We start from the raw sequence: 19,277 nt of genomic DNA on the forward strand, positions 1-19,277 counted from the left end.
TAATCACTAATCTTACACTTAATAATTGTAAGGTACGATGTGGCCATATTGAGAATCAAGTGGCAGAGGAAGGATAGTCTGGGGACTAACTCCCATGGGTGACACTGTTTCTATGGGAACCTGCACTCCGAATGCCAGAGTACTCATCCACACCCTGACTTTGGGAATACAACCCTTTTGTAGGTTGAAGGCTGACTAACAATATCACATATGTCAATGAAATTTTTATTGATGTATTTAGAACGCATTCTTTGGATTTTGCCTTAAGAGGTTGAAGCGATTCTAGTCTCTTGCATAAGAATTATCTCCCTCATGTCGGAGACATAACTGAAGGAGAACTTGGGTTTTCTGGACGACCAGTAGAACCCAGCTGTTTTTTTTTTTTTTTTTTTTTTTTTTCCTGTGTATGGGACCAATCACTTAAAGACAATAGACAAAGTCACTCATGTTATTGGCAGGTTTGCCCGGTTGATTTCCTAAAGCTCAGTCGTTTCAGCTTACACAGGCAGATGCGTGTGCTCTGTGTGAGAACCTTTGAGAAATCTTTTTGTCGTCATTTCGAAAGTGTGTGCCACATGGGGCAGTAACAAGAACCTGTCCAGAACCTTCTTTACTATCCCGACGACACTAACGAGTTCCATGCTGGTGAGGAGATACAGCATGTAAATGCTTTCCAATTATTCCTCCTCCTTGAGCAGCTTTTAAAGAATACATACTATTTTTTCCTTTATTACTGCATGCTGGGTCTCTGGTACAGTTTTTAAGAGAATGAGAGTTGAGAAGAATACATTTATGGTGGATCCTTTGTCTGAAATTTAAACCCAAGCAGAAAAGCTGCATCCTGTGAGTGGAAGGGTGTGTGGCTGGCCAGGAGATTGGATTTTGGCTTCAACGCCTGAGTTCAGTGGCTTTGAGGAAGTTACTCACAGGGGAGCCCCATTCTCTTCATCTGAACAAACGATTTGGCATCAGTGCCTGTGAGTTCCTCTCCAGCCCTCTGTTTTGTTTTTGTGGTTGGAAATAATGCATGGATTTGGGGGATGCAATCTCCCCAAACTGCAGGCTCTTCACTTAGCACTTCAGGGGAAGCAGAGAGCCCGTATTACTTTTGCTTTCAGTTCCTGTCAATGTGAACTGTGTTTAAACAGAGTCAGTTAGGCCTCTGCGAAAGTTCAGCTTACTTTCCCTTTCCTTCTCCTTGCTTTTCCCTCTCCCCATTCTCTCCCTCCTTCCCTCCCTTCCTCTCGTCCTTCCTTCTAAGTCTTAGAAAGACAGACAGACAGACAGACAGACAGACAGACAGACAGACAGACGGATGGAAAGGAAAGGAAAGGAGGCAGACACACCAGCTCTGGCTTGCGAATGCAGAGTGCGTCAGGATCTAAGGGAAAGCCCTGAAGTGAAGAATGTCTAGCCTCCAGGAGTTTAATGAAGTGAACCAAGACACCACTTATGGCGCCAGTCAACTGTTCCTTGCTCCAGATCATCCAGCTGCAAGGTCTTTGCTGGCTTCCAGCTTTCAGGGGCCAAATTCCAGGAGGTGGAGCACCAGCTCAGGAGATCTAGAGGTTCCTGAAGAAATGCACAAACGGGAGGCACCCTTGGTCTTCTGTAGTGGAAGAATTGCCCTTGCCCTCTTGAGTACTTTTTCTCTGAATTTTGAGTCTATTTATAGATCATTTTTAGACATTTATTTTCTCACGGTAATGCTTCTTCATTTGTAAATCTCATGATCAGAAAGGGTGGGGTGAGGTGGGATGGGAAGTCTCCCATATAGGCTGGGAGGGCAGGGTGGCTGAGAGGAAACAGGAAACGGGCAGAGAGAAGAGCCGCTGGTGGGAAGAGGAAAGGCAAACAAAATGGACCAAATGAAAGAAGCCAATGAACAAGACAGGAGCCACGTGACTAAAAACCAAACATAAGAATTGAATATAGCCAAGAGATCTCTGTTCCAGGGGATGTCAATCCAAGCAGAAAAAGATACAACAAATACCTCAACAGCCTCAACAGTTACAACCAGGACCGATCGCGATGAAGATGTACAAACAGCTGCCGACGCGGTCCAGGAGGTAAGAAGGTGATGCTCAAATTGGATACTTTTATACCATTTCCTCCTGAATAGAAATCTAAAACTAAGTTGCATTGCAATACGGTGTTCTGTTTTGTTTTGTTTTGCCCAAATGAAACCCAAGGGCTCATCCTGCTCTACCCCACCCTCCACCCCCACACAGAAAGCCCCCTCCCTAGTCCAGCATCAGCCTGCGTGTGTCTGGTAGGTCTCATTCCACCTCAAGTTTTATGGCCACACTCCTTGCCCTGTTTCCCAAGCCGGATGTGGAGCGCCACCTAGAGTTTGACCGTCACATTCTCACATATACCACAAGGATGTTTTAAATTCCAGGTTATTCGCCAGGTTTTGAAGATTGAATTTAAAAAACGTGAGGATCTCTCTCTCTCTCTCTCTCTCTCTCTCTCTCTCTCTCTCTCTCTCTCTCTCTCTCTCTCTCTCTCTCTCTTCCTGTACAAATTTTAAATATATATCAAATATATATTCAGTTTAATAATATATTCTCTCTATATATTCAGTTTAAAAACAAGGGTAAGAAAATGAATGAATAGAACAAAACAGCTGTTAAACATGCAACTAAGGCAGGAGCTGTCACTCCCTGGTGTTGGCAACAGACTGAATTAAAAAGCGAGTTTCTAGGAAAGTCCAATTTTCTCTAGGCCGGTTCCAAGATTTGTTTTGCAAAGCTGCCAGGGAGTATTCTAGACAATGAATTGAAAGTAACAAGTTTCATAGTGACATCTGAAATGTTTTGTTTGCTTGCTTTTAAATTTGAAGCCAGGATTTCGAGAAGAGATCTTGTCCTTATTAATAACTCTGACAAATTTCTGAGTGGTCTAAATTACGGGGATATTTCTACCATTAAGATGGACTCATCGGTTGTGATTTATGGAGTGGGTCAACATTACAGCTACGAAGGAAAGGGGCGGGGTCCAGATCTGTCTGTTGCTTTTACATCACCATAACAAAGGAAGTTCACCCCTGGTACCACATACCAATAAGCTTGACAAAAAAAAAAAAAAAAAAAAAAAAAAGAATCTAGACACAATTGCATTTCATGGACATAAAAATAATGACAAGACTTATTTTCCTCCTTTGCACAAGCCTTGACCTGAAGCGAAAAGCAGAAACATTTAGGTAAGGAAAACCATACCCATCCTTAGTAACTTTGTGCATCAGAACCACTACTGGGTGGTCCGTTGTCTTCTATCCAAGACATAGAATCAAAACATTAGAGCAGGAAAGCAGAAGTTATTAGAATACATTTGGGAAAGATGGAGGAGAACCCTTTGACTTCAACCTTGTCTATTCCTGTAGCCATGTCACTTTCCATAATATCTAGCCCAGAGTGAGTAGTTAGGAAAGACTTATTGAATGTCAAATGAGGGTTTACTAGAAATACTCATAAGCGTAGGGGGAAAAGTCAGTTGTTATACCTATCGCCCTCATCTGCGAGACATTTAGAAGATAGTTTCTTGTTATGTGTTCTGTCTTCCCAGAAGCCTTCCCTGGCAGTTACTACTTCACCAAGATTTTGGTGTTCCTACATCTTTCTCAGTGTCCTATGTACACCGGATCCCTTCCTGTGTCTACAAATGTTTCCCCATGCTCTTCAACATGCATGGCCTCGCCATTTGCTATTTCTGTCTTCATGGCACCACCAGCCCTACACATCTCCAGTTTTGACCATTACTGTTTATACTTCCCTCCCCTTCAGACATTTGTTGGGCTTTCTGTTTGTTTTGTTTCTGTTTTTGTTTTGAGCTCTCCCCTCCAGATCTATGGAAGACTCCCATTATCCAAGAACTATTATTTCGTTAAAAATTTTTTCATACTATGTATTTTAATCATGTTTTTCCCCTCATCCTACCCACCCCATGTTCTTTCTCAAAAAAAGAAGGGAAGAAGGAGGAAGTAATAGATACAGAGACAGAGATGATGATAGGCAACAGATACATAAAGACATGATAGGCAGATAAATGATAGATAGATAGAGATAGATAGATGATGGATGATAGATGATAGATAGATGTATAATAGATAGATAAATAGATGACAGATGATAGATAGATTTAACTGTGCAGATATACCTTATATATAGATAGTCTTCAAAAACATCAGAAGTCTACAAAATCTGACATCTAATCATTTTGTTATTAAAATTTTTGACCAGAGACATGTCTGCTCCACACAGTACCCACTTCATGGCTCAGAAAAGATATTAAACATCTTTACCTCCAGGTGAGGTTGCTAATTATGACAAAGTATCCATGGGGCAGAAATTGCCTATTTCATCTACAGACAAAATACCATCCAAAAGAACAAATGGATATGAGATAGTCAACTGCTAGTCTCTGCCAAGACATGGTAAGCTAGTCCTTCTTATTCCTACTTCCTTCCTGGGACTGCCAGATGGCTCTAGGCTAAAAGTCTGAAGGTAGTTGGGTAGTCAGCTGTCTCTACAATTGTTAAGTTTTAGAAGCTATGTTTGGTATTTCCTATATATGCAGGTAATATTTAATTGGTTCTCAGATTTCTGACAGGGTTGAAGACTAGTTATGAGTAAAAACATGGTTTTCAGATAGTATTACAAGTTAAAATCAAAACATAATTCAGGTATAAAATTATAAAATCAAGTTAGGAATGATAGTAGAGTACTTTATCTAACTGACAAATATGATAGACTAGATGTTAATTGTATATCATACTCTATGGTTTACATAATTGTTGTGGCTATACTCAATTTATGTCTGAAAGAAGAGGGTTTTTTTTTGTTGTTGTTGACAGAAAAGGTAAGGTGTTGGAGATTGGTTCAAATGTTTTGATTCAAACAGGAATCTGCCTATCCAAACACTAAAGATCCTTGTCCCCAACTGGCTTTTGATGGATCAATAAAGATGCCAGCGGCCAATGGCTGGGCAAAGGGAAATGAGGCAGGATCCTAAAGTTGCACGAGCTAGGACATGGGGTGGGGGACAAAGGAGAATGGAGGATTGCCAAGATGTAGTAGGAAACTGAAGAGGAGAGCTACAGTAGAGAGAGCCAATGAGCCATGTGAAAATTCTGGTTAGTGGTTACTTCCTCAATTAGGCCTGGGATAGCAGGAGAAAGTTTAAGAGGTAGTCAAGGCATTTTTAGAATAAACTAATATGTATGTGTCTTTTATTCACAGATTCAAAGATAGCTCTTAGGCGGGTTCATGAGGGTGATCTGCCAGGAGCCAAAGTAGTATAGGACAAACTAAACTACTAAACAGATAGAAGATAGATAGATGGATGGATGGATGGATGGATGGATGGATGGATGGATGGATGGATAGATAGATAGATAGATAGATAGATAGATAGATAGATAGACAGAATGACAGACAGACAGATGGATGGATAGATAGATAGATGGACAGACAGAATGACAGACAGACAGATGGATGGGTAATAAATCTATTTTGAGTTCACTGTGCTTTTCTCCCGTGCTTCACTCTGTCTTTCCTCTTCCCTCTCTCTCTCCTCATCCCTCACTGCAAGCTGACATACTCTCTTTGGTCTAAGCCACATTAATGGACCACAGCTACATAGGACCTTCCCATCATTCTATGTAGATCTGTAACCCTTCCAAGGTAAGGTTCATGTCATACAATTCATTTATAACAAATGAATATTTGGCTGGAACAGAATTAAATTGGGTCCATAACCTGAAAAACCTTGAATGTCAGGTACAAAGATTTCTTTTAGCCTCAAAACAGAAATAAGATGTCAAAAAGAAAAGCTAGTTCTTCCAGAAGCTTCCTCTTTTCCACAGATGCTTCTGGAACCATAGCCAAGTGATTATCACTCAGTAATTATAAAGGAAAAAAAATGGAGAAGAAAATTTCTCCCGTGGTCCACATCCCATAGAGCTTTCTGAACAGTTGTGTGTGTCCATGAGAGGTGGGGGAGGGATGTGCCCTTCATTACCCTCCACACCCCACCCCCACATACACATCAAGTCTCTGAGGATCTAGGCACATTCTCTCCCACGGAGGGCAGACAAGTCAGCCCAGATAGAAGCACCTATCCCTCAGACAGGCAGCAGCTTTTGGGATAGCTCTCCTTCCAATTGTTCCCACATGAAGACCAAGCTGCACATCTGCTACATATCTGTGTTGGGAGAGCGGGGACTAGGTCCTGCTCTTGTATGCTTTCGTTGGTGGTTCAGTCTCTGAGAGTCCCACGGGTCCAGGTTATTTGACTCCGTTGGTCTTCCTGTGGAGTTCCTCTCCCCTTCAGGGCCACAATCCTTCTCCCAACTCTCCCATAAGAGTTCCTAAACTCTTCCCACTGTTTGGCTGTGGAGGTCTGCATCCATCTGAGTCAGATTCTAGGTGGAGCCTCTCAGAGGGTAGCCATGCTAGACTCCATGCAAACTTAACAGTGGATCATTAATAGTGTCAGGGATTGGTACATACCCATGGGATGGGTCTCAAGTTGGGTCGGTTATGGCTTGGCCATTCCCTCATTCTCTGCTCCATCCCCAGTTCCTGCATTTCTTGTAGACTGGATGAATTTTAAGTAGAAGGTTTTATGGGTGGGTTGGTGTCCCTATTACTCTACTGGGGTTCCTGCCTGGCTACAGGAAGGAGGTGGCCTTTTTAGGTTCCATATCCCCAGTGCAGCAAGTCATAGCTAAGGTCAGATTCTTGGGCAGAAGGCAGACACCTTTAATCCCTATGCTTGGGAGGCAGAGCCAAACAGATCTCTGACTGTGAGGCCAGCCTGGTCTACAGAGTGAGTTCCAGGACAGCCAGGGCTGCAAAACTAAAGAGAAAAGAAAGAAGAGAGAGAAGGCCAAAAGGAAAAAGAAAAGAGAAAACAAAAAACAGAATTAAGCATTTTGTACAATTGTTCAATGAGCTCTTCTCAAAAAGCTGCGATTTTAAAGTGTAAAATTTAAAACACCAATGGTAAATGTGTTTAGTGAAAGCCCATGTGGAACTAAATGATGTAACTTTGGCAGTAGAGGGTGGTAATGGGGGGCGGATGGGGAGGGGAAGCCCATGTAGAAGGGGAGGGGTAGGAGTTAGGGGGATGTTGGCCCGGAAACCAGGAAAGGGAATAACAACTGAAATGTAAATAAGAAATACTCAAGTTAATAAAGATAAAAAAAAAAAAAGAATGTGCTTAGCAGTTATGTGATGTTTGTAGTCTGACATTTGGGCCGAAAGGTCAATGTTTTGCCTTCCCTCTGAAAGCTGGGGTTTCTTTGGCTGGGCTAGCTCATTGGGTATGTTGGAAGCCATCAGTCTTCATTAGTCATAGGTCTGCAGTTAGAAGTTCGCCCATTTGCTATAATCAGTTATGTTAAAAATCAATAACCCTGGCACATGTGTGGTCATGCATGGACAGTGCACAGGACAGTGAGGAAATCCAAGCTGCCGAACTCACACCTTTCCCAGTTGTGCCTGGACAAGAGGATACTCTGCCCTCTTGCTTCTACACTAAAATAATGTGTATTTGCAGCACTGTGCTGATAGGATTTGGCATTTGGGTACATTTTGTTGATGATGTAGGTATTTACAAATGTTCCCAGGTAGAGTTGTATGTTGTTCCTGAGTGCAAGGACATGGTGTTCCTTATGGAGGAAATGCATGTCTTACCTCAGCCTCCTTTAGGCCTACTGTTAGCCATGAATTTAACAGTCTTGAACCAATCTCACGTGTTAAATAAGGCTGCTCTAGTAACTTAAGTGCCTTAGCTAAGGTTTCCACTGCTGTGAAGAGACACCATGACCACAGCAACTCCTATAAAGGACAACATCTCACTGGGGCTGGCTTACAGTTCATAGGTTTAGCCCATTATCCTCATGGTAGGAAGCATGGCACCATGCGGGCAGACATGGTACCAGAGACATAACTGAGCATTCCATATCTGGGTCTGCTGGCAATATGAAGAGAGCCATGAGCCCCTAGACCTGATCTGAGCTTCTGCCTCAAAACTCACCCCTTCCAGCAAGACCATGCCTCCTAATAGTACCACTCCCTATGGGTCTGTGGGGGCCATTTTCATTCAGGCCACCACAGTAAGCTTCTTTACACATGCCTAAAGCCAGCCTTTGTTCTATTGGTGAGGGGAAAATATGATCAAATACTCCAGGGACAACTGGAGCCTCTCGACAAGTGGCTCTCAACATTTCTAATGCTCTGGCTCTTTGACACAGTTCCTCATGTTGTGGTGACCTCCAACCATAAGATTACCTTCACTGCTACTTCATAACTGTCGTTTTGCTACTGTTGTGAATCATAATGCAAATATCTGATATGCAGGATATCTGATATGCCCCGTCGAAGAGGTGACCGCAGGTTCTAGAAGCAACACTTGACAAAAATTACTGACTCGTTTGCATGTGCATTCAAAAGCTCTATCATTCTTGATTCCAATGACCACAACCAAACATCACATAACCATAGGTCACATGGGGCACGAGACAGAATCGGATCCTTGACTGTTATGTCGGACTCAATAGAACTGACCCTCCAAGCATCCACCCACTGTGAGGCAGATCTCAGGACTCTTTGTACCTCCCTAAGGCATCATTTCAAGACTACAAGAAGAATTAGGTGATATGCATAATGCACAGAACCCAGTACAGTGTTTAGGATATAGGAAGCCTGTATGGCTTTCTTATCACTGTGACCAAACATCTGACAGAAAGCAGCTTAAGGAAGGAGAGGGTGTTTGGCCTCATGCATTGAAGACACAGCCATTATTAGAGGGTAGGAGCACCTCTTCCCTGGCAGCAGGAACGTGAGGCTGCTCGTTAACATCTCTGTTGAGCAAGAGAGCAGAAAGAGAGCAGATGCCTGATGCCTGGCTATGCTGCCTTCCTCTTCCTGTCTCCATTCACTCTAGGATCCTAGGCCATGGGATGATGTTGCCCACACCTGGGGCAAGTTGTTCCCTTCATTTAAACCTTTCCAGAAAAGTCTTCTCTGGCATGTCCACAGATGTGTTTTGCTAGATCATTTTATATATATATATATATATATATATATATATATATATATATATATATATATGATCTCACTGACTGTCATTCTTTCTTTTTCAAATGGGTATCATCTCTAGTCCCCTAAAGGCTTATGACTCATAAGGATGAAGACAACTTATGGTGGGCGGGACTTTGCATTTGGCAATGGGACGCTGAAAGTCTTATTTATGTAGAAACGTATGTCATTTCTACAGGCAAGGCAGGAAGCAATTTTCTGTCAAAAATGTAGCTCTCTACTGCAACACCAGTTATTATCGCAATGGCTGCACACATTCAGCTCAATTGGATGAAACAACACAACTTTCTTGTCCACAGGACTCCCAAACAGACTTCTAGAGATTGACCAACCCATCCTTGAGTTCCAACGAAAACACCATGTCCCACTTCATCCAGAGTTCCCAGTGAAGACAGGGAGGGGGATGATACTTTGCAGTGAGATTACTGACCTCTGTGTATACTCCTCAAATGGGTAACAGTAGTATTGGCCTCCATGCAGTGCCCTCTGGCATGGAGTGACAACCAACAAGGTCATCCCAAACCCACTGCTAGGTAGAGACATGAATTCGGATTCTGATGAGGAAGAAGGGGTATCATTTTTTTCCACTGAGAAAATTAGTCTCTGTTAGCTTGCTTTTTCTTTATTTTATATATTCATATACTTATTTTTCTTTATTTATTATTCTAAAAGGACCAGATGACTACCCCGGCCTCGGTTTTTATTTTCTAACTGCCTCTGGCCTCACCTTACTTTTGTAATGGGGAGTTGCCAGGGAATGTAGGGAATCTTGCTCCACAAAAAGTCTCCATTTGTTTCTTTAAAAAACAAATAAACAACAACAAAAACTATTTCCTTCTTCCTTGGCTGAAACGAATGAAGTCCCATGAGTTATCAAAATGGGGAAGAGATCAGGTAAGCCCCAAATAGAGAGAGAAATGACACACAGTCCCTGAGTCTCTCCAGACTGAAACCTGCTGAAGATAGTAATTATAAAGGATGCTTTCCAAAGCACATCTGGAAATTAAATAACAATGGTGAGGGTTCCAATCAGCTGGCATTTCCCAGGTAATCCCTTAAGACAATTAATAAAATGCTACCCACAGAGGCAGAGAGAAATTCCGTCTCTTCTGTGCTTATGCCAGGCTCTTAAATAGCATATCAAAATTCATCTCAATAGTTTGGCTTGTGTTCCGGGCTCTCCCCGTGGGGCTCCACAAAGAGCACTGGAATCTGCCTATTTTGCAACTGTCTCCCTTGGTTTCCTTTTGTCTGCACTGAATGGATGTGCGGCTGTTTCAAAATGGTCTATGTGACATTACACCATTCTGACAGCGTCAGTCAGTCTAAGCCCTAAGGAAGAAGGTCATTTGCTGTGGGAGGTGAGGATGTGGGAAGCATATTTTTTTTCTTGAGGAATACCCTGATGAGAGGACACTTGCCAAAGAGCCAAGGTCAAAATTAAGTCTGGATCTGGCTCTCCCCTGACAAAAGGGAGGCATATGTGTGTGTGTGTGTGTGTGTGTGTGTGTGTGTATATATATATATATATATATATATATATATATATATATATATATATATATATATCTTTTTTTTTTTTGGTCAGGAAGATGGTTGTTAGTGTAAAGAAAAAGGAAGTGACTTCAACCTTCTCCTTATCTGTGAAAGCAACCGTTCCTCCCTACACTTTCGTATAGCTAGTCTGTCAAGAACCATGGAGTGGGGCCAAAAGGAGGCCAGAATAGAAAAAAGACCAAGTCTAGACTTCACAGCCTCCTCCTTCCCTCCCTCCCTTCCTCCTCTCTTGCTGTACTTTCTCTTCCCTCTGTTCCTCCATGTCTGTGCTAACCTCTTGTAAATCAAACGCTCTGCACACTGAAATGCTTTGATCACCTTGGCCTGTAACATAGACATTTTTCTCTGTAAACTCCCATTCAGTACCTAACCCCATCACCTCACACTACCACTGTGTTCTGGAGAAAGGGTCACAGTCAAGGTAACTAGGTTTAAATAAAGTCATCAGGGAGGCCTGTGATCAAACATGACTGGAACCCCTACTACAAGGGAAAACTGTGTGGTGGCAGACACATAGTAGGGCTCTGAACAGCAAGTGAACAAGAGCCAGGCATCAACAAGTCGAGAAGATAGTTCTCAAGCGGAACTTTGTTTCCCCACAAATCACAGCAGAAGCCAACCCTGCAGACGCTGATTGCCAGCTTCCAGGACTCTAAATAGTGCCTCTCCGTGTGGAGGCCATTGCTCAGCAGTACCCTGTCATGGCAGCCCCGAAGGCATAGAGCTCTGAGCCAAGCATTTGTATGTGTGTTCCAACATGAGGGAGCGTTGGAATCCTTGGTTTACTTCATTATCATGTCCTTAATTTAAAGCCATATAGGCAGGCCTGGTGGTATAATCCAGCTCCTCGGTTGACAGAAAGTTCACAAGTTCAAAGCCATTATGTGCCACCTGATAAGACTCTCTCAAAAGCTGAAAGTGACATAGAACTGAGGATGTGGCTCAGTGGTAGCTTGCCTAGCTTGGGTGAGGCCTTAGTTTCAATTCCCGGTTTCACAAAAAAAAAAAAAAAATTAAGCCATCTATTTTTTTTATTTTGCATGTATATTTGTATGTTTGTAGAAAAGTACACATGTGTGTAGGTGTATATGCCTGTGTGTGTGTGTGTGTGTGTGTGTGTGTGTGTGTGTGTGTGTGTGTAGATGCCAGAGGACCCTTCACTGAGACAGGGTCTCTTGTTGGCCTGCATCACCAATTAGACTAGACTGGCTGGCCATCAAGCCCAGAGATCCTCCTGTCTCTGTGTCCTCAGCAATGGAATTGAATGTGTGTCACTGCCCCTGAGAGCTCCTAAATTCACCATTTGACTAGAACATCTGGATTGCTAAGTTACTACCTTTGTTCTCTATTTAACTCTCCTTGCTTGTCCCTTATTCTATTCTAGCAATGTGGATCTGCTCAGGTCTCAGAGAGAAGCCTGTCTTTCACCTTAGGACTCTGCACATGTGGTCCCCTCGTCCTTGCAGAGCCCTCACGTAGTCCAACATCTGGCTAACTGCCACTTACATGCAGTGTAGTCACACAGACAGGTTGAGCTGCCTTGTTTGTGGGATGCCATTCTAGAAGTCTGCAAAATCAAGTGACAAGCCTGTCCCCTAGTGACTCCCAGGACCACATGTTCTCATAGATAGATAGATAGATAGATAGATAGATAGATAGATAGATAGATAGATAGATAGATGATAGATAGATGAGAGAGATGTAGAGATAGAACTCAAGATAGAGACAGAAATAGAGACCAAGAAGCACACTCTGTGGTAATAACTTCCTCCTTTGGTCACCTAACCCACCAGACTAACTCGCTGCTCCATGTTCAATTTCAGAGTTATGGCTCAGTGAGTATTATGAAATTCAATTTCACACAGGATAACACCCATTAAAACCTCTTGTGTTGGTAGCCAATGGTGTAACTCAATTGTAGAATGCTCACCTAGAATGTAAAAGGCCTGAATTTCATGCCCAGCACCAAAACAGACCTTAGTTTGAGAGAAGTGCTCTTTACTAATCATTTTGAAATAACTACAATAGAAAACACCATATTCTAAATGGTCCTCATCCTCAGAACTTAGAAATCACCGTTGCTGTAGTCCAGCAGACCAAGGGCAAAGTCCAACATGCAGAATCGTTACATTGGCCATTCCAGACTCTAAGTGGCTTTCCCCTGGAGTGCAAGTTTGCACCTCGAGCACTCTACAATCCCTATTGCCTGCATTCACTCCTTCTCATTAGCATTGGATTCTTTAAAAATACTTCCCCCGAAATTCCTCATCAAATATACTTTCTTGATAGTGCATTTCCCAAACTAGTTAACGTAATTCTCAGCAAAAGTTTAATTGATTGTCTTTTTGGAGAAAACATGTCCAAAGGCTGTGAGAGGGATTTGGAGTGGGTGGATGTTAAGCAATGTTTTTCCCTGTCAGAGGAAAACATTCAAAGCCAGCTGTGGTGTTTCTTTATCTTGTTTTGTAGAAGGTGCAGGAGGTTGTAAGCAATGGATAATTCCTACATTCACTTTCCCTTCGCTGGACCCTGTCGGGGGGACAAGTAACACACAATAGTCAAATCCAGATGACAGTAGAAGTCAATGTGGACAGGGTTATATCATCCTCAGAACTTCAGTCCTTAGGTAGCACTGTGTTTTATCACTGAGAGTGAGGAAGAGAGTCACGACTTGCTTTGTGTGTGACCAGCTCTCACGGTGTCTTCACAGCTGCCCTTAAGTTCTCTGGAATCATTTTGCCTCAGCCTCTTGGGTGCTGGGGATTATAGGTATCTATCTATTACCTATCATCCATCCATCTATCTATCTATCTATCTATCTATCTATCTATCTATCTATCTATCTATCTATCTATCTATCTATCTATCTATCTATCTATCAGAACATGTGGTGTTGGGAGCCACCAGGGGAAAGGCTTGTCACTTGGTTTTGCAGACTTCTAGAATGGCATCCCACAAACAAGGGTTCATTTTTGAATCCTCTTTGTCTCTTTCTACAGCTTCAGGGAAGAGGAAAACTACTTTCACTTCAGAACATGGCCGTGAAGTTCTGTGTCTCCATAGGCAGTAGATACAAGCGTTAGTGGATTGATTTGTGAGGTAGTTAAACAAAAACTATATTACTGAAAAACTGAGAAGACCTTGTCCGTCCAGGGGAAGAGAGGATCTGTCTGCCTGTGGCTGCCCATGCTTGAGTCCCCAGCCCCGCCTCACCGCTTCCCTGTAGACCCTCCGAGCCCCTGACAAGCCCAGGCTCCTGTGGCAAATGCAGCTTCTTTGCTGACACCCATTGCCACCCTGTTTCTGAGGCGCACAGGCCCGTGTCCGTAGTTACCCTTTCTCTCCTCCCCACTTTGCCAAAGTTTTAGCCACATATGCCAATTGCACTGCACTTCCATGACTTCAGACCTTAAACATTTGAACCCACAGTGGAGAATTCTTTTGCGCACTTTCTGAAGAACTCAGTTTATAGTCTCCTCCCTTCCCCCAGCAGCCCCGCTCACTGGGGCAACGATTTCCTCAAAGAATTCCAACAAATTAGTTAAGCGCTGCTCCCCGTCCAGAAATGACGTCAGCTGTCTTTAATCAAGCTTGCTTTTCCAACTGTTCCCTATTTGATATTACCTCCAAGCAGTGAGGATGTTTCCCTCAACTAACACTGCACAGCTTCTCCTCCCCTGGAGACCCACAGCCATCTACGGATGCCACTTTAGGGGTGAGATGCATCTGACAAGGGGGCTCCATTCCAACTTCTTATTACAGGAAGAGACCTTTTCCATTAAACACAGAGGTAAACGCTTGACATCAGAATCTTGAAGGAAGTCCTCTGAGTGTTTCCCTCCCAGAATCTGTTAGTCTTACCTTTACATATTTGAGCATCTCAATTATGTGATCCCCGTACCATGAAGCCCCTACACCATTTGTAACTGGTATTTACTTTGTGGTAGCAGTGCCAAGTCTTGGCATAGGAAGTCAGGAGGTTACGTTATACAGATGCGCAATTAGATAGCTGTGAGGCATTTGCCTGAAGCCTTTGGTGGTTTAATGCTTTCCATTAGACTCCTACGTAGAGATGTGTATTCTTACAGATACGTATATGTTAGAATACATGTGTACCTCTACAACACCCCATGTGTGGTCATGATATCCATCGCACAAACTTCTTCATTTTTCCAAACCCTGGGATACAATTTCAAACCACATATAAACGGATTTTATATTGCACATATGTGCCACACTGGGCCCTACCGTACAGATGGTATCATTATTTCCACACAGACTGATTCACAGTCTAAACCTAGGAAAGGATCTCCAGGAAAAAAATGTTTCAGGACCAGTTTTCCAAAAGAAAACTCTTCAAGGGAGTGTCCAGAATGACTCTGGTACTTTGCGGGGGACGGAGAGGGCGAAGTGGGAGGGAGGGGGCAGGCAGTGCAGAAGGCCCCCAAACCAGAACCAAAACCAAACAAAAGGAGCAGCATTAAAAAGTTCTGTGATGATGGGGATGCTATAAACTTTTTACTATGACTTGTTTGGAAAGAGCTTGCTTAACAAATGTGGCCATCTTCTATCGGAATGCAAAGCAGTAAAACGTTTTATGGTATACCATCAATATACCATAAATACTATACCACGATGCGGACGGAATGGTTATGTTCAACCAAATCTTGGAAAAGAACAGCTTGTGTTTGCTCTTCGAGGAAAGCCAGCCCTTGAGGAAAGCCGGCCCTTGAAAAGAGACAGGAAAGGGGGTTGGGGGAGGAAGAGGGAGAGAGGGAGGAAAAGAAACTTCTATAGAGTCTTGGGAATGGGAAACTGGAAATTACATCAACTGAAGAATGGGGACAAAAGAGAAGCAAGCGCTTGTCCTAGAGAAGAGGATGCCAGGGAGGGAAGAAATGAGGGCTGTTTTCACATAACGGCAATTACGCAGGAGAGTGGTTGATTGTACAGTTACGATGTGAAGCAGAGAACAGAAGTGGAGCCAATGGAGTAAACATTGGAGGGGAGGAGCAGACTTGTCTCAATAAAGACCATTCTGCATGATGGCTTCCCCACAAAGGAATGGTCTGTGCTTGAAATGACTGAGGGCCCTGAATCTGAAGATCAGTCAGAGGCTCACCCAACCTCCGATAAGAGTGTTCTGCAGAGCTGCTGTGTAGCTCTGAAGTGGCCCCCAAAAGCTCACGGGTAGTTGCAGATGTGGTTTTCAGGGTACAACTATTGGGAGGTGTTCAAATTTTTAAAAAGGTATTCAGTCTGATAAAAAAAAAATACCTTTAGATAATTGGAGGTTTATGCCTAAAGGGAGTTTTGGAACCCCAATTCTGTTCTTCCCCTGAACTTTTTATCTGCCCTCCCTACATGATCATGGTTCTTACCAAAGGACCAAACCACAGGACCCAGGGATCATGGATGTGATCTGCAGAGTTATATACCAAAATAAACCCTTCTCAGAGTGATTATCTTAGATGTTTGTTATAGTGACAGGAAGCTGACTAACATGGGCAGAGGATGAGGATTACCTCAAACAGACCCCAAAAGAGCTGACCTGCGTGATTCTGACTGTTTGGGTGTCCACGAGCCTACGACTTGCTTAAAACTCCAAACCAGCAACTGCGGACATGCTCTACAAAACCAACTGCACCTTGACTAAGATTTCTATTTAAAAAGTAATATGTGCTAAAATTTACCTCAGTATTTAATGTTCCCTGTGAAGAAAGGGGCTTCCCTTTTTTTTTTTTTTGATTTTTTTTTTCGGAGCTGGGGACCAAACCCAGGGCCTTGCGCTTCCTAGGCAAGCGCTCTACCACTGAGCTAAATCCCCAACCCCAAGGGGCTTCCCTTTTTAAAGCAGGACGCTCAAGAGTAAAGGCTTTCTTAGATTTAGAGCACAAAGGGTTATTTGGGGTGGCATTGTTTTTATTTTGAGGGTATTGTTTGTATTTGGGGGGGTATTGTTTTTATCTTGGGAGGGCATTATTATCCTGTTAAATATGTTGAAGTTTGGAGCCACGTATCCTTCATGTCTGCAGGTGAATCGTCTCCTTATTCTTTGACCATCCCCCTTCATCTATTTTGGCCCTGTCTTCCCAGGATCTGTTCTCCACTCGCTTAGTGCATTTTCCTTGTGAGGTTAAAACAAAGGAAGTTTTGCTCTGCTCTTCGCTAGTCAAGGAGGCAAATGGGCTTTCGGAAGCAATCAGAATAAAGAAATCAAAGAATCACTGGGGTGGGCTCGTTATCCCATTCCTGGCTTATCATTAACCACCAACTCCCCCACCCCCCAGTTGCCAAAGAGCAAACTCCCTACTCCATCTTTAAACTGACTCGTTTTTGGTAACAGATTTACTTCATGACACCAGAGGATCCAAGACAGAAGAGGGCCGCATAAGTCACGATGAGCCTCATCCTTATTAGGTACGTATCTTGTTCCTCAGAGGTCTTCAGGGCCACCAGTATGCCACACCCTGACCAGCTTTGCTGAAGAGACCTGGCCTCCACACTGAGTAGGGAGTGCCCACTAAAGCAGAGGTAAATTCCATCCCAGGCAGCAGTCACCCCTTCCTGAGTAGCAGCACCTCTCAAAGGCTCTGGCCCTGCCGATGCTACATTTCACAGACTAGACGGGAGTCTTCCTATGTTGATATGTTCAAGCATTCTCCTTGCCTTCCCTTTGAGGCTCCCTTCTGGGATGCTACATTTTTCCCTTGTGTGTAGAATTCCTAGTTTAACTCTATCAAAATCCATTTCAGGGGTTGGGGGAGACGTTCTGTGAAGAAGGGGTGCCTCGCAAGGCTGAAAGGCAGCTGTCATTTTAAGTTTTCTATTAGATACAAATGGGTCACAGTCACTTCTCAGCCCTTTGGCTAAGATCAAGTGTAGAAATGGGTCATGAGGCAAAATGTTAAGTGTGAGCAGTACATGACTCTCCCTTCTAGAAAAGGTAAACTAACACCTTGGCTATGCGGAGGCTTGAGGGGGTACCATGGTCAAAGCGATCTCTCACCATCCCCAAGAACATCAGGATAACCAGGCTCTGTTCTTTATAGTATCATTCACTGTGTTTAATATCTAGTATACTGCACTGTGAACCAACGATGAGGTAGCATTGTATTGCTTTATCCCAAAGGATTAAAAAATGAAGGCTGGAGACATTCAACAAGACCTGCCTCAGTTCAGGCTAATTCTGAGTCATTGGAGTCCATGTTCTTCTGAATTCCAGAGTCTGTTCCCTGAGCCAGCATTTCCTACCTCACCCAGGCGTTTCTCCAGAGTGAGCATGAGAGAGACATTTTCATTTGCAGTGCATCCTTCTCGAGACAAATTCGGTGTTTTCTGGTGGTGATTGGGGGCAAACTCCCAAGCATTTGAAGTTCTCTCCATTACGAGAGGGCTCTGGGAGATGCCACTGGGGTCTGTACACTGGGTGTTTCATCTCTACTGCTCTCTGAGCCTGGTTTCTCTGAGGAGTCTGGGATGGAGGCGGAGAGGGGAGAGGGTGAGGGACAGAATGTGGTCAAGCACACATTTCTCTCTGAAAGGCCAACTGTCTACCGAGTCTTCATGGTAACTCGAGTAGGTGTGTTACTTAATACGCCAGGAGAAAATGCCCACCCTGAGAGTCTGAAATTGTGGCTTTAATAGGCCTCCCGCCGCTGCTCGGCTGCCTTCCAAAGGCTCTCTGGATTGCTTCCTTGGCTAGCAGGCCCTTCCGTCAGGGACTCTGGGATACGGTGAATATTGATCTGTGGCAAGGGTGACAGGTGACTGCTCTACAATTGTGTAATATTAAAAGAATATGAAGTGATGTTAAAGTATTCCTTGCAAAGGATGGGGAGAGACTAGGGAAAGAAAAGAGCAGCATTTGGTCTTGCACCGGAATGAGTCTGTGCCTCTCGGGGAAGGTGTTCTGACTCTCACCCAACTTTCCACACTCAGAAACCTAAGTCTTCCATAGACCCACTCTGGGAAGATTTTGGCACGTGGACCCACTGGCCAGCCATGCACAGGCTCAGCCTATGCAAGGTCTTGCAGAACTGGGACCCCCTCACCCAACTCAGGATGAGGTAACTCAGGAGGAGACAGTTGCCCTACCTGTCACATAGGCCTCCCCCGCTAAGAACAGCCAGGGTCTACCATGGTGCTCAAAGATGTGGCAGGAAAAGAGGCAATAGACCTTTTGACTTCTGACCTGAGACTCGATAAACATCGGAAGACTTCTACAACTCCATAAATGAACTTGTTACTCTTGTAAAGCAAGGGACCTAGAAACTTCTTTAGCCTATCAGAAGTACATTCTCCATGAAGTCTAAGAGTAGGATTGGTCTGTTGACCATGTTCCTCTCCTCCTGAAAACCGTAACAGGACACTAGGGCAGAGAAGCAGGAGCTATTGACTGTTCTGCCATGATGGTTAGATTTCCATTTATTGATGGTGCTTCTACATGTGAATCTATCTTGGAAATGGCTGTGCTTTGGGCTTGAGTGCTCTTGTGTTCTCACCACCTTGACCTATCTAGGAAGAGAGTATGACTATTTCTGAGACCAAGAATACCATGTATAGACTTCTTTTCTGAAAAACTTTCTTGGAGAATGGGACCAGATTCAATGG

General features: G+C 43.6%; 1 long non-coding RNA gene across 3 annotated transcripts in view; it reads left to right on the forward strand.

Moving 5' to 3' along the window:
• Nucleotides 1-1,142: 1,142 nt before the first annotated feature.
• The window catches only part of LOC120093616 (uncharacterized), a 51,598-nt gene continuing 33,463 nt past the window's right edge, over nt 1,143-19,277 (forward strand). The window contains exons 1-3 of one of the 3 annotated variants that reach the window (XR_015624723.1): nt 1,701-2,069; nt 17,011-17,084; nt 17,797-18,473. This is a non-coding gene — a long non-coding RNA (uncharacterized LOC120093616). Of the gene's footprint in view, nt 2,070-17,010; nt 17,085-17,796; nt 18,474-19,277 lie in introns of those variants that run through there. The other 2 variants (XR_015624722.1, XR_015624721.1) reach the window with 2 other exon arrangements.

This window comes from Rattus norvegicus, chromosome 7, assembly GCF_021556685.1.
Source record: "Rattus norvegicus strain SHRSP/BbbUtx chromosome 7, alternate assembly SHRSP_T2T, whole genome shotgun sequence".
In the NCBI taxonomy this organism is placed as follows: domain Eukaryota; kingdom Metazoa; phylum Chordata; class Mammalia; order Rodentia; family Muridae; genus Rattus; species Rattus norvegicus.